The following is a 12,500-nucleotide window of genomic DNA, read 5'->3' as shown; positions in this document are numbered from 1 at the left end:
TGTCATTCTGTACACAACAGCTGTGTACTCAAACAGAATTTACGATTCAAAAGGCATAGCCCAAACAAGACATCTTGGGACCTCCTGAGAAGGATCTCAAGCGACAGTGTGATTTCCGTGAAATACTTCTTGATAAATTCAGGGTAGATGGCTTTGCCCAAAGCTGGGACATACTGTATTGGAGTAGGATGGTTGAGAAAAGTGAGCTCCTCCATGGTTTCTGTTTCTACCACACCCGTCTCAGGGCATTTACAGCAGAGTGGCGCAGCGGAAGCGTGCTGGGCCCATAACCCAGAGGTCGATGGATCGAAACCATCCTCTGCTAACACAGCTTTCCTGCCAACTGTGTAATTGGTTTCCTTTCCTTTCCTGACAGACCAGTGTCATTCTGTACACAACAGCTGTGTACTCAAACAGAATTTACGATTCAAAAGGCATAGCCCAAACAAGACATCTTGGGAACTCCTGAGAAGGATCTCAAGCGACAGTGTGATTTCCGTGAAATACTTCTTGATAAATTCAGGGTAGATCGCTTTGCCCAAAGCTGGGACATACTGTATTGGAGTAGGATGGTTGAGAAAAGTGAGCTCCTCCATGGTTTCTGTTACTACCACACTGGCCTGAGAGGGCATTGTTATGTCATTTGAAAGCACCCATTATGCTTCCCATGTTGTTGCTTTGTTGTGGAAGTCCCCGTATGTGGACGGAACTGATAAATCAAGGTCCTGTGAAGCCCCAGTGGCCTAATGGATAAGGCACTGGCCTCCTAAGCCAGGGATTGTGGGTTCAAGTCCCATCTGGGGTGGTTTACAGCAGAGTGGCGCAGCGGAAGCGTGCTGGGCCCATAACCCAGAGGTCGATGGATCGAAACCATCCTCTGCTAAAACAGTTTTCCTGCCAGCTGTGCAATTGGTTTTCTCTGCTTTCCTCACAGACCAGTGTCATTCTGTATGCAACATCTGTGTACTCTTACTATTCAAAAGGCGTAGCCCAAACAAGACAGCTCGGGACCTCCTGAGAAGGATCTCGAGCGACAGTGTGATTTCCGTGAAATACTTCTTGCTAAATTCAGGGTAGATGGCTTTGCCCAAAGCTGGGACATACTGTATTGGAGTAGGATGGTTGAGAAAAGTGAGCTCCTCCATGGTTTCTGTTACTACCACACCCGTCTCAGGGCATTTACAGCAGAGTGGCGCAGCGGAAGCGTGCTGGGCCCATAACCCAGAGGTCGATGGATCGAAACCATCCTCTGCTAACACAGTTTTCCTGCCAGCTGTGCAATTGGTTTTCTCTGCTTTCCTCACAGACCAGTGTCATTCTGTATGCAACATCTGTGTACTCTTACTATTCAAAAGGCGTAGCCCAAACAAGACAGCTCGGGACCTCCTGAGAAGGATCTCGAGCGACAGTGTGATTTCCGTGAAATACTTCTTGCTAAATTCAGGGTAGATGGCTTTGCCCAAAGCTGGGACATACTGTATTGGAGTAGGATGGTTGAGAAAAGTGAGCTCCTCCGTCGTTTCTGTTACTACCACACCCGTCTCAGGGCATTTACAGCAGAGTGGCGCAGCGGAAGCGTGCTGGGCCCATAACCCCGAGGTCGATGGATCGAAACCATCCTCTGCTAACGCAGCTTTCCTGCCAACTGTGTAATTGGTTTCCTTTCCTTTCCTGACAGACCAGTGTCATTCTGTATGCAACATCTGTGTACTCTTACTATTCAAAAGGCGTAGCCCAAACAAGACAGCTCGGGACCTCCTGAGAAGGATCTCGAGCGACAGTGTGATTTCCGTGAAATACTTCTTGCTAAATTCAGGGTAGATGGCTTTGCCCAAAGCTGGGACATACTGTATTGGAGTAGGATGGTTGAGAAAAGTGAGCTCCTCCATGGTTTCTGTTACTACCACACCCGTCTCAGGGCATTTACAGCAGAGTGGCGCAGCGGAAGCGTGCTGGGCCCATAACCCAGAGGTCGATGGATCGATACCATCCTCTGCTAACGCAGCTTTCCTGCCAACTGTGTAATTGGTTTCCTTTCCTTTCCTGACAGACCAGTGTCATTCTGTACACAACAGCTGTGTACTCAAACAGAATTTACGATTCAAAAGGCATAGCCCAAACAAGACATCTTGGGACCTCCTGAGAAGGATCTCAAGCGACAGTGTGATTTCCGTGAAATACTTCTTGATAAATTCAGGGTAGATGGCTTTGCCCAAAGCTGGGACATACTGTATTGGAGTAGGATGGTTGAGAAAAGTGAGCTCCTCCATGGTTTCTGTTTCTACCACACCCGTCTCAGGGCATTTACAGCAGAGTGGCGCAGCGGAAGCGTGCTGGGCCCATAACCCAGAGGTCGATGGATCGAAACCATCCTCTGCTAACACAGCTTTCCTGCCAACTGTGTAATTGGTTTCCTTTCCTTTCCTGACAGACCAGTGTCATTCTGTACACAACAGCTGTGTACTCAAACAGAATTTACGATTCAAAAGGCATAGCCCAAACAAGACATCTTGGGAACTCCTGAGAAGGATCTCAAGCGACAGTGTGATTTCCGTGAAATACTTCTTGATAAATTCAGGGTAGATCGCTTTGCCCAAAGCTGGGACATACTGTATTGGAGTAGGATGGTTGAGAAAAGTGAGCTCCTCCATGGTTTCTGTTACTACCACACTGGCCTGAGAGGGCATTGTTATGTCATTTGAAAGCACCCATTATGCTTCCCATGTTGTTGCTTTGTTGTGGAAGTCCCCGTATGTGGACGGAACTGATAAATCAAGGTCCTGTGAAGCCCCAGTGGCCTAATGGATAAGGCACTGGCCTCCTAAGCCAGGGATTGTGGGTTCAAGTCCCATCTGGGGTGGTTTACAGCAGAGTGGCGCAGCGGAAGCGTGCTGGGCCCATAACCCAGAGGTCGATGGATCGAAACCATCCTCTGCTAAAACAGTTTTCCTGCCAGCTGTGCAATTGGTTTTCTCTGCTTTCCTCACAGACCAGTGTCATTCTGTATGCAACATCTGTGTACTCTTACTATTCAAAAGGCGTAGCCCAAACAAGACAGCTCGGGACCTCCTGAGAAGGATCTCGAGCGACAGTGTGATTTCCGTGAAATACTTCTTGCTAAATTCAGGGTAGATGGCTTTGCCCAAAGCTGGGACATACTGTATTGGAGTAGGATGGTTGAGAAAAGTGAGCTCCTCCATGGTTTCTGTTACTACCACACCCGTCTCAGGGCATTTACAGCAGAGTGGCGCAGCGGAAGCGTGCTGGGCCCATAACCCAGAGGTCGATGGATCGAAACCATCCTCTGCTAACACAGTTTTCCTGCCAGCTGTGCAATTGGTTTTCTCTGCTTTCCTCACAGACCAGTGTCATTCTGTATGCAACATCTGTGTACTCTTACTATTCAAAAGGCGTAGCCCAAACAAGACAGCTCGGGACCTCCTGAGAAGGATCTCGAGCGACAGTGTGATTTCCGTGAAATACTTCTTGCTAAATTCAGGGTAGATGGCTTTGCCCAAAGCTGGGACATACTGTATTGGAGTAGGATGGTTGAGAAAAGTGAGCTCCTCCGTCGTTTCTGTTACTACCACACCCGTCTCAGGGCATTTACAGCAGAGTGGCGCAGCGGAAGCGTGCTGGGCCCATAACCCCGAGGTCGATGGATCGAAACCATCCTCTGCTAACGCAGCTTTCCTGCCAACTGTGTAATTGGTTTCCTTTCCTTTCCTGACAGACCAGTGTCATTCTGTACACAACAGCTGTGTACTCAAACAGAATTTACGATTCAAAAGGCATAGCCCAAACAAGACATCTTGGGAACTCCTGAGAAGGATCTCAAGCGACAGTGTGATTTCCGTGAAATACTTCTTGATAAATTCAGGGTGGATGGCTTTGCCCAAAGCTGGGACATACTGTATTGGAGTAGGATGGTTGAGAAAAGTGAGCTCTTCCGTGGTTTCTGTTACTACCACACTGGCCTGAGAGGGCATTGTTATGTCATTTGAAAGCACCCATTATGCTTCCCATGTTGTTGCTTTGTTGTGAAAGTCCCCGTATGTGGACGGAACTGATAAATCAAGGTCCTGTGAAGCCCCAGTGGCCTAATGGATAAGGCACTGGCCTCCTAAGCCAGGGATTGTGGGTTCAAGTCCCATCTGGGGTGGTTTACAGCAGAGTGGCGCAGCGGAAGCGTGCTGGGCCCATAACCCAGAGGTCGATGGATCGAAACCATCCTCTGCTAACGCAGCTTTCCTGCCAACTGTGTAATTGGTTTCCTTTCCTTTCCTGACAGACCAGTGTCATTCTGTATGCAACATCTGTGTACTCTTACTATTCAAAAGGCGTAGCCCAAACAAGACAGCTCGGGACCTCCTGAGAAGGATCTCGAGCGACAGTGTGATTTCCGTGAAATACTTCTTGCTAAATTCAGGGTAGATGGCTTTGCCCAAAGCTGGGACATACTGTATTGGAGTAGGATGGTTGAGAAAAGTGAGCTCCTCCATGGTTTCTGTTACTACCACACCCGTCTCAGGGCATTTACAGCAGAGTGGCGCAGCGGAAGCGTGCTGGGCCCATAACCCAGAGGTCGATGGATCGATACCATCCTCTGCTAACGCAGCTTTCCTGCCAACTGTGTAATTGGTTTCCTTTCCTTTCCTGACAGACCAGTGTCATTCTGTACACAACAGCTGTGTACTCAAACAGAATTTACGATTCAAAAGGCATAGCCCAAACAAGACATCTTGGGACCTCCTGAGAAGGATCTCAAGCGACAGTGTGATTTCCGTGAAATACTTCTTGATAAATTCAGGGTAGATGGCTTTGCCCAAAGCTGGGACATACTGTATTGGAGTAGGATGGTTGAGAAAAGTGAGCTCCTCCATGGTTTCTGTTTCTACCACACCCGTCTCAGGGCATTTACAGCAGAGTGGCGCAGCGGAAGCGTGCTGGGCCCATAACCCAGAGGTCGATGGATCGAAACCATCCTCTGCTAACACAGCTTTCCTGCCAACTGTGTAATTGGTTTCCTTTCCTTTCCTGACAGACCAGTGTCATTCTGTACACAACAGCTGTGTACTCAAACAGAATTTACGATTCAAAAGGCATAGCCCAAACAAGACATCTTGGGAACTCCTGAGAAGGATCTCAAGCGACAGTGTGATTTCCGTGAAATACTTCTTGATAAATTCAGGGTAGATCGCTTTGCCCAAAGCTGGGACATACTGTATTGGAGTAGGATGGTTGAGAAAAGTGAGCTCCTCCATGGTTTCTGTTACTACCACACTGGCCTGAGAGGGCATTGTTATGTCATTTGAAAGCACCCATTATGCTTCCCATGTTGTTGCTTTGTTGTGGAAGTCCCCGTATGTGGACGGAACTGATAAATCAAGGTCCTGTGAAGCCCCAGTGGCCTAATGGATAAGGCACTGGCCTCCTAAGCCAGGGATTGTGGGTTCAAGTCCCATCTGGGGTGGTTTACAGCAGAGTGGCGCAGCGGAAGCGTGCTGGGCCCATAACCCAGAGGTCGATGGATCGAAACCATCCTCTGCTAAAACAGTTTTCCTGCCAGCTGTGCAATTGGTTTTCTCTGCTTTCCTCACAGACCAGTGTCATTCTGTATGCAACATCTGTGTACTCTTACTATTCAAAAGGCGTAGCCCAAACAAGACAGCTCGGGACCTCCTGAGAAGGATCTCGAGCGACAGTGTGATTTCCGTGAAATACTTCTTGCTAAATTCAGGGTAGATGGCTTTGCCCAAAGCTGGGACATACTGTATTGGAGTAGGATGGTTGAGAAAAGTGAGCTCCTCCATGGTTTCTGTTACTACCACACCCGTCTCAGGGCATTTACAGCAGAGTGGCGCAGCGGAAGCGTGCTGGGCCCATAACCCAGAGGTCGATGGATCGAAACCATCCTCTGCTAACACAGTTTTCCTGCCAGCTGTGCAATTGGTTTTCTCTGCTTTCCTCACAGACCAGTGTCATTCTGTATGCAACATCTGTGTACTCTTACTATTCAAAAGGCGTAGCCCAAACAAGACAGCTCGGGACCTCCTGAGAAGGATCTCGAGCGACAGTGTGATTTCCGTGAAATACTTCTTGCTAAATTCAGGGTAGATGGCTTTGCCCAAAGCTGGGACATACTGTATTGGAGTAGGATGGTTGAGAAAAGTGAGCTCCTCCGTCGTTTCTGTTACTACCACACCCGTCTCAGGGCATTTACAGCAGAGTGGCGCAGCAGAAGCGTGCTGGGCCCATAACCCCGAGGTCGATGGATCGAAACCATCCTCTGCTAACGCAGCTTTCCTGCCAACTGTGTAATTGGTTTCCTTTCCTTTCCTGACAGACCAGTGTCATTCTGTACACAACAGCTGTGTACTCAAACAGAATTTACGATTCAAAAGGCATAGCCCAAACAAGACATCTTGGGAACTCCTGAGAAGGATCTCAAGCGACAGTGTGATTTCCGTGAAATACTTCTTGATAAATTCAGGGTGGATGGCTTTGCCCAAAGCTGGGACATACTGTATTGGAGTAGGATGGTTGAGAAAAGTGAGCTCTTCCGTGGTTTCTGTTACTACCACACTGGCCTGAGAGGGCATTGTTATGTCATTTGAAAGCACCCATTATGCTTCCCATGTTGTTGCTTTGTTGTGGAAGTCCCCGTATGTGGACGGAACTGATAAATCAAGGTCCTGTGAAGCCCCAGTGGCCTAATGGATAAGGCACTGGCCTCCTAAGCCAGGGATTGTGGGTTCAAGTCCCATCTGGGGTGGTTTACAGCAGAGTGGCGCAGCGGAAGCGTGCTGGGCCCATAACCCAGAGGTCAATGGATCGAAACCATCCTCTGCTAACACAGTTTTCCTGCCAGCTGTGCAATTGGTTTTCTCTGCTTTCCTCACAGACCAGTGTCATTCTGTATGCAACATCTGTGTACTCTTACTATTCAAAAGGCGTAGCCCAAACAAGACAGCTCGGGACCTCCTGAGAAGGATCTCGAGCGACAGTGTGATTTCCGTGAAATACTTCTTGCTAAATTCAGGGTAGATGGCTTTGCCCAAAGCTGGGACATACTGTATTGGAGTAGGATGGTTGAGAAAAGTGAGCTCCTCCATGGTTTCTGTTACTACCACACCCGTCTCAGGACATTTACAGCAGAGTGGCGCAGCGGAAGCGTGCTGGGCCCATAACCCAGAGGTCGATGGATCGATACCATCCTCTGCTAACGCAGCTTTCCTGCCAACTGTGTAATTGGTTTCCTTTCCTTTCCTGACAGACCAGTGTCATTCTGTACACAACAGCTGTGTACTCAAACAGAATTTACGATTCAAAAGGCATAGCCCAAACAAGACATCTTGGGAACTCCTGAGAAGGATCTCAAGCGACAGTGTGATTTCCGTGAAATACTTCTTGATAAATTCAGGGTGGATGGCTTTGCCCAAAGCTGGGACATACTGTATTGGAGTAGGATGGTTGAGAAAAGTGAGCTCTTCCGTGGTTTCTGTTACTACCACACTGGCCTGAGAGGGCATTGTTATGTCATTTGAAAGCACCCATTATGCTTCCCATGTTGTTGCTTTGTTGTGGAAGTCCCCGTATGTGGACGGAACTGATAAATCAAGGTCCTGTGAAGCCCCAGTGGCCTAATGGATAAGGCACTGGCCTCCTAAGCCAGGGATTGTGGGTTCAAGTCCCATCTGGGGTGGTTTACAGCAGAGTGGCGCAGCGGAAGCGTGCTGGGCCCATAACCCAGAGGTCAATGGATCGAAACCATCCTCTGCTAACACAGTTTTCCTGCCAGCTGTGCAATTGGTTTTCTCTGCTTTCCTCACAGACCAGTGTCATTCTGTATGCAACATCTGTGTACTCTTACTATTCAAAAGGCGTAGCCCAAACAAGACAGCTCGGGACCTCCTGAGAAGGATCTCGAGCGACAGTGTGATTTCCGTGAAATACTTCTTGCTAAATTCAGGGTAGATGGCTTTGCCCAAAGCTGGGACATACTGTATTGGAGTAGGATGGTTGAGAAAAGTGAGCTCCTCCATGGTTTCTGTTACTACCACACCCGTCTCAGGACATTTACAGCAGAGTGGCGCAGCGGAAGCGTGCTGGGCCCATAACCCAGAGGTCGATGGATCGATACCATCCTCTGCTAACGCAGCTTTCCTGCCAACTGTGTAATTGGTTTCCTTTCCTTTCCTGACAGACCAGTGTCATTCTGTACACAACAGCTGTGTACTCAAACAGAATTTACGATTCAAAAGGCATAGCCCAAACAAGACATCTTGGGAACTCCTGAGAAGGATCTCAAGCGACAGTGTGATTTCCGTGAAATACTTCTTGATAAATTCAGGGTGGATGGCTTTGCCCAAAGCTGGGACATACTGTATTGGAGTAGGATGGTTGAGAAAAGTGAGCTCTTCCGTGGTTTCTGTTACTACCACACTGGCCTGAGAGGGCATTGTTATGTCATTTGAAAGCACCCATTATGCTTCCCATGTTGTTGCTTTGTTGTGGAAGTCCCCGTATGTGGACGGAACTGATAAATCAAGGTCCTGTGAAGCCCCAGTGGCCTAATGGATAAGGCACTGGCCTCCTAAGCCAGGGATTGTGGGTTCAAGTCCCATCTGGGGTGGTTTACAGCAGAGTGGCGCAGCGGAAGCGTGCTGGGCCCATAACCCAGAGGTCGATGGATCGAAACCATCCTCTGCTAAAACAGTTTTCCTGCCAGCTGTGCAATTGGTTTTCTCTGCTTTCCTCACAGACCAGTGTCATTCTGTATGCAACATCTGTGTACTCTTACTATTCAAAAGGCGTAGCCCAAACAAGACAGCTCGGGACCTCCTGAGAAGGATCTCGAGCGACAGTGTGATTTCCGTGAAATACTTCTTGCTAAATTCAGGGTAGATGGCTTTGCCCAAAGCTGGGACATACTGTATTGGAGTAGGATGGTTGAGAAAAGTGAGCTCCTCCATGGTTTCTGTTACTACCACACCCGTCTCAGGGCATTTACAGCAGAGTGGCGCAGCGGAAGCGTGCTGGGCCCATAACCCAGAGATCGATGGATCGAAACCATCCTCTGCTAACACAGTTTTCCTGCCAGCTGTGCAATTGGTTTTCTCTGCTTTCCTCACAGACCAGTGTCATTCTGTATGCAACATCTGTGTACTCTTACTATTCAAAAGGCGTAGCCCAAACAAGACAGCTCGGGACCTCCTGAGAAGGATCTCGAGCGACAGTGTGATTTCCGTGAAATACTTCTTGCTAAATTCAGGGTAGATGGCTTTGCCCAAAGCTGGGACATACTGTATTGGAGTAGGATGGTTGAGAAAAGTGAGCTCCTCCGTCGTTTCTGTTACTACCACACCCGTCTCAGGGCATTTACAGCACAGTGGCGCAGCGGAAGCGTGCTGGGCCCATAACCCAGAGGTCGATGGATCGAAACCATCCTCTGCTAACGCAGCTTTCCTGCCAACTGTGTAATTGGTTTCCTTTCCTTTCCTGACAGACCAGTGTCATTCTGTACACAACAGCTGTGTACTCAAACAGAATTTACGATTCAAAAGGCATAGCCCAAACAAGACATCTTGGGAACTCCTGAGAAGGATCTCAAGCGACAGTGTGATTTCCGTGAAATACTTCTTGATAAATTCAGGGTGGATGGCTTTGCCCAAAGCTGGGACATACTGTATTGGAGTAGGATGGTTGAGAAAAGTGAGCTCTTCCGTGGTTTCTGTTACTACCACACTGGCCTGAGAGGGCATTGTTATGTCATTTGAAAGCACCCATTATGCTTCCCATGTTGTTGCTTTGTTGTGGAAGTCCCCGTATGTGGACGGAACTGATAAATCAAGGTCCTGTGAAGCCCCAGTGGCCTAATGGATAAGGCACTGGCCTCCTAAGCCAGGGATTGTGGGTTCAAGTCCCATCTGGGGTGGCTTACAGCAGAGTGGCGCAGCGGAAGCGTGCTGGGCCCATAACCCAGAGGTCAATGGATCGAAACCATCCTCTGCTAACACAGTTTTCCTGCCAGCTGTGCAATTGGTTTTCTCTGCTTTCCTCACAGACCAGTGTCATTCTGTATGCAACATCTGTGTACTCTTACTATTCAAAAGGCGTAGCCCAAACAAGACAGCTCGGGACCTCCTGAGAAGGATCTCGAGCGACAGTGTGATTTCCGTGAAATACTTCTTGCTAAATTCAGGGTAGATGGCTTTGCCCAAAGCTGGGACATACTGTATTGGAGTAGGATGGTTGAGAAAAGTGAGCTCCTCCATGGTTTCTGTTACTACCACACCCGTCTCAGGGCATTTACAGCAGAGTGGCGCAGCGGAAGCGTGCTGGGCCCATAACCCAGAGGTCGATGGATCAATACCATCCTCTGCTAACGCAGCTTTCCTGCCAACTGTGTAATTGGTTTCCTTTCCTTTCCTGACAGACCAGTGTCATTCTGTACACAACAGCTGTGTACTCAAACAGAATTTACATTTCAAAAGGCATAGCCCAAACAAGACATCTTGGGACCTCCTGAGAAGGATCTCAAGCGACAGTGTGATTTCCGTGAAATACTTCTTGATAAATTCAGGGTAGATGGCTTTGCCCAAAGCTGGGACATACTGTATTGGAGTAGGATGGTTGAGAAAAGTGAGCTCCTCCATGGTTTCTGTTACTACCACACTGGCCTGAGAGGGCATTGTTATGTCATTTGAAAGCACCCATTATGCTTCCCATGTTGTTGCTTTGTTGTGGAAGTCCCCGTATGTGGACGGAACTGATAAATCAAGGTCCTGTGAAGCCCCAGTGGCCTAATGGATAAGGCACTGGCCTCCTAAGCCAGGGATTGTGGGTTCAAGTCCCATCTGGGGTGGTTTACAGCAGAGTGGCGCAGCGGAAGCGTGCTGGGCCCATAACCCAGAGGTCGATGGATCGAAACCATCCTCTGCTAACACAGTTTTCCTGCCAGCTGTGCAATTGGTTTTCTCTGCTTTCCTCACAGACCAGTGTCATTCTGTATGCAACATCTGTGTACTCTTACTATTCAAAAGGCGTAGCCCAAACAAGACAGCTCGGGACCTCCTGAGAAGGATCTCGAGCGACAGTGTGATTTCCGTGAAATACTTCTTGCTAAATTCAGGGTAGATGGCTTTGCCCAAAGCTGGGACATACTGTATTGGAGTAGGATGGTTGAGAAAAGTGAGCTCCTCCATGGTTTCTGTTTCTACCACACCCGTCTCAGGGCATTTACAGCAGAGTGGCGCAGCGGAAGCGTGCTGGGCCCATAACCCAGAGGTCGATGGATCGAAACCATCCTCTGCTAACACAGCTTTCCTGCCAACTGTGTAATTGGTTTCCTTTCCTTTCCTGACAGACCAGTGTCATTCTGTACACAACAGCTGTGTACTCAAACAGAATTTACGATTCAAAAGGCATAGCCCAAACAAGACATCTTGGGAACTCCTGAGAAGGATCTCAAGCGACAGTGTGATTTCCGTGAAATACTTCTTGATAAATTCAGGGTAGATCGCTTTGCCCAAAGCTGGGACATACTGTATTGGAGTAGGATGGTTGAGAAAAGTGAGCTCCTCCATGGTTTCTGTTACTACCACACTGGCCTGAGAGGGCATTGTTATGTCATTTGAAAGCACCCATTATGCTTCCCATGTTGTTGCTTTGTTGTGGAAGTCCCCGTATGTGGACGGAACTGATAAATCAAGGTCCTGTGAAGCCCCAGTGGCCTAATGGATAAGGCACTGGCCTCCTAAGCCAGGGATTGTGGGTTCAAGTCCCATCTGGGGTGGTTTACAGCAGAGTGGCGCAGCGGAAGCGTGCTGGGCCCATAACCCAGAGGTCTATGGATCGAAACCATCCTCTGCTAACACAGTTTTCCTGCCAGCTGTGCAATTGGTTTTCTCTGCTTTCCTCACAGACCAGTGTCATTCTGTATGCAACATCTGTGTACTCTTACTATTCAAAAGGCGTAGCCCAAACAAGACAGCTCGGGACCTCCTGAGAAGGATCTCGAGCGACAGTGTGATTTCCGTGAAATACTTCTTGCTAAATTCAGGGTAGATGGCTTTGCCCAAAGCTGGGACATACTGTATTGGAGTAGGATGGTTGAGAAAAGTGAGCTCCTCCATGCTTTCTGTTACTACCACACCCGTCTCAGGGCATTTACAGCAGAGTGGCGCAGCGGAAGCGTGCTGGGCCCATAACCCAGAGGTCGATGGATCGAAACCATCCTCTGCTAACACAGCTTTCCTGCCAACTGTGTAATTGGTTTCCTTTCCTTTCCTGACAGACCAGTGTCATTCTGTACACAACAGCTGTGTACTCAAACAGAATTTACGATTCAAAAGGCATAGCCCAAACAAGACATCTTGGGAACTCCTGAGAAGGATCTCAAGCGACAGTGTGATTTCCGTGAAATACTTCTTGATAAATTCAGGGTAGATGGCTTTGCCCAAAGCTGGGACATACTGTATTGGAGTAGGATGGTTGAG

The 12,500-nt window shown here is 48.5% G+C and overlaps 24 non-coding genes across 24 annotated transcripts; all 24 read left to right on the top strand.

Moving 5' to 3' along the window:
* The first annotated feature begins 253 nt into the window (after nucleotides 1-253).
* trnam-cau (transfer RNA methionine (anticodon CAU)) lies at nucleotides 254-325 on the top strand. The gene has a single exon. It is a non-coding gene; the product is annotated as a tRNA-Met (tRNA).
* Nucleotides 326-732: 407 nt separating this feature from the next.
* trnar-ccu (transfer RNA arginine (anticodon CCU)) lies at nucleotides 733-805 on the top strand. Its single transcript has one exon. It is a non-coding gene; the product is annotated as a tRNA-Arg (tRNA).
* A 6-nt stretch (nucleotides 806-811) lies between these two features.
* trnam-cau (transfer RNA methionine (anticodon CAU)) lies at nucleotides 812-883 on the top strand. The gene has a single exon. It is a non-coding gene; the product is annotated as a tRNA-Met (tRNA).
* A 300-nt stretch (nucleotides 884-1,183) lies between these two features.
* trnam-cau (transfer RNA methionine (anticodon CAU)) lies at nucleotides 1,184-1,255 on the top strand. Its single transcript has one exon. It is a non-coding gene; the product is annotated as a tRNA-Met (tRNA).
* A 1,053-nt stretch (nucleotides 1,256-2,308) lies between these two features.
* trnam-cau (transfer RNA methionine (anticodon CAU)) lies at nucleotides 2,309-2,380 on the top strand. The gene has a single exon. It is a non-coding gene; the product is annotated as a tRNA-Met (tRNA).
* Nucleotides 2,381-2,787: 407 nt separating this feature from the next.
* trnar-ccu (transfer RNA arginine (anticodon CCU)) lies at nucleotides 2,788-2,860 on the top strand. Its single transcript has one exon. It is a non-coding gene; the product is annotated as a tRNA-Arg (tRNA).
* Nucleotides 2,861-2,866: 6 nt separating this feature from the next.
* On the top strand, nucleotides 2,867-2,938 carry trnam-cau (transfer RNA methionine (anticodon CAU)). Its single transcript has one exon. It is a non-coding gene; the product is annotated as a tRNA-Met (tRNA).
* A 300-nt stretch (nucleotides 2,939-3,238) lies between these two features.
* trnam-cau (transfer RNA methionine (anticodon CAU)) lies at nucleotides 3,239-3,310 on the top strand. The gene has a single exon. It is a non-coding gene; the product is annotated as a tRNA-Met (tRNA).
* Nucleotides 3,311-4,089: 779 nt separating this feature from the next.
* On the top strand, nucleotides 4,090-4,162 carry trnar-ccu (transfer RNA arginine (anticodon CCU)). The gene has a single exon. It is a non-coding gene; the product is annotated as a tRNA-Arg (tRNA).
* A 6-nt stretch (nucleotides 4,163-4,168) lies between these two features.
* trnam-cau (transfer RNA methionine (anticodon CAU)) lies at nucleotides 4,169-4,240 on the top strand. The gene has a single exon. It is a non-coding gene; the product is annotated as a tRNA-Met (tRNA).
* A 681-nt stretch (nucleotides 4,241-4,921) lies between these two features.
* Nucleotides 4,922-4,993, top strand: trnam-cau (transfer RNA methionine (anticodon CAU)). The gene has a single exon. It is a non-coding gene; the product is annotated as a tRNA-Met (tRNA).
* A 407-nt stretch (nucleotides 4,994-5,400) lies between these two features.
* trnar-ccu (transfer RNA arginine (anticodon CCU)) lies at nucleotides 5,401-5,473 on the top strand. The gene has a single exon. It is a non-coding gene; the product is annotated as a tRNA-Arg (tRNA).
* A 6-nt stretch (nucleotides 5,474-5,479) lies between these two features.
* trnam-cau (transfer RNA methionine (anticodon CAU)) lies at nucleotides 5,480-5,551 on the top strand. The gene has a single exon. It is a non-coding gene; the product is annotated as a tRNA-Met (tRNA).
* A 300-nt stretch (nucleotides 5,552-5,851) lies between these two features.
* On the top strand, nucleotides 5,852-5,923 carry trnam-cau (transfer RNA methionine (anticodon CAU)). Its single transcript has one exon. It is a non-coding gene; the product is annotated as a tRNA-Met (tRNA).
* A 779-nt stretch (nucleotides 5,924-6,702) lies between these two features.
* Nucleotides 6,703-6,775, top strand: trnar-ccu (transfer RNA arginine (anticodon CCU)). Its single transcript has one exon. It is a non-coding gene; the product is annotated as a tRNA-Arg (tRNA).
* Nucleotides 6,776-7,632: 857 nt separating this feature from the next.
* Nucleotides 7,633-7,705, top strand: trnar-ccu (transfer RNA arginine (anticodon CCU)). The gene has a single exon. It is a non-coding gene; the product is annotated as a tRNA-Arg (tRNA).
* Nucleotides 7,706-8,562: 857 nt separating this feature from the next.
* Nucleotides 8,563-8,635, top strand: trnar-ccu (transfer RNA arginine (anticodon CCU)). The gene has a single exon. It is a non-coding gene; the product is annotated as a tRNA-Arg (tRNA).
* Nucleotides 8,636-8,641: 6 nt separating this feature from the next.
* trnam-cau (transfer RNA methionine (anticodon CAU)) lies at nucleotides 8,642-8,713 on the top strand. Its single transcript has one exon. It is a non-coding gene; the product is annotated as a tRNA-Met (tRNA).
* A 1,151-nt stretch (nucleotides 8,714-9,864) lies between these two features.
* Nucleotides 9,865-9,937, top strand: trnar-ccu (transfer RNA arginine (anticodon CCU)). Its single transcript has one exon. It is a non-coding gene; the product is annotated as a tRNA-Arg (tRNA).
* Nucleotides 9,938-10,794: 857 nt separating this feature from the next.
* trnar-ccu (transfer RNA arginine (anticodon CCU)) lies at nucleotides 10,795-10,867 on the top strand. The gene has a single exon. It is a non-coding gene; the product is annotated as a tRNA-Arg (tRNA).
* A 6-nt stretch (nucleotides 10,868-10,873) lies between these two features.
* Nucleotides 10,874-10,945, top strand: trnam-cau (transfer RNA methionine (anticodon CAU)). Its single transcript has one exon. It is a non-coding gene; the product is annotated as a tRNA-Met (tRNA).
* Nucleotides 10,946-11,245: 300 nt separating this feature from the next.
* On the top strand, nucleotides 11,246-11,317 carry trnam-cau (transfer RNA methionine (anticodon CAU)). The gene has a single exon. It is a non-coding gene; the product is annotated as a tRNA-Met (tRNA).
* A 407-nt stretch (nucleotides 11,318-11,724) lies between these two features.
* trnar-ccu (transfer RNA arginine (anticodon CCU)) lies at nucleotides 11,725-11,797 on the top strand. The gene has a single exon. It is a non-coding gene; the product is annotated as a tRNA-Arg (tRNA).
* A 378-nt stretch (nucleotides 11,798-12,175) lies between these two features.
* On the top strand, nucleotides 12,176-12,247 carry trnam-cau (transfer RNA methionine (anticodon CAU)). The gene has a single exon. It is a non-coding gene; the product is annotated as a tRNA-Met (tRNA).
* Nucleotides 12,248-12,500: the final 253 nt, after the last annotated feature.

The sequence above is a fragment of the Labrus mixtus genome, chromosome 15 (genome assembly GCF_963584025.1).
Source record: "Labrus mixtus chromosome 15, fLabMix1.1, whole genome shotgun sequence".
Lineage (NCBI taxonomy): Eukaryota > Metazoa > Chordata > Actinopteri > Labriformes > Labridae > Labrus > Labrus mixtus.
This window is presented reverse-complemented; position numbering and strand designations above follow the sequence as displayed.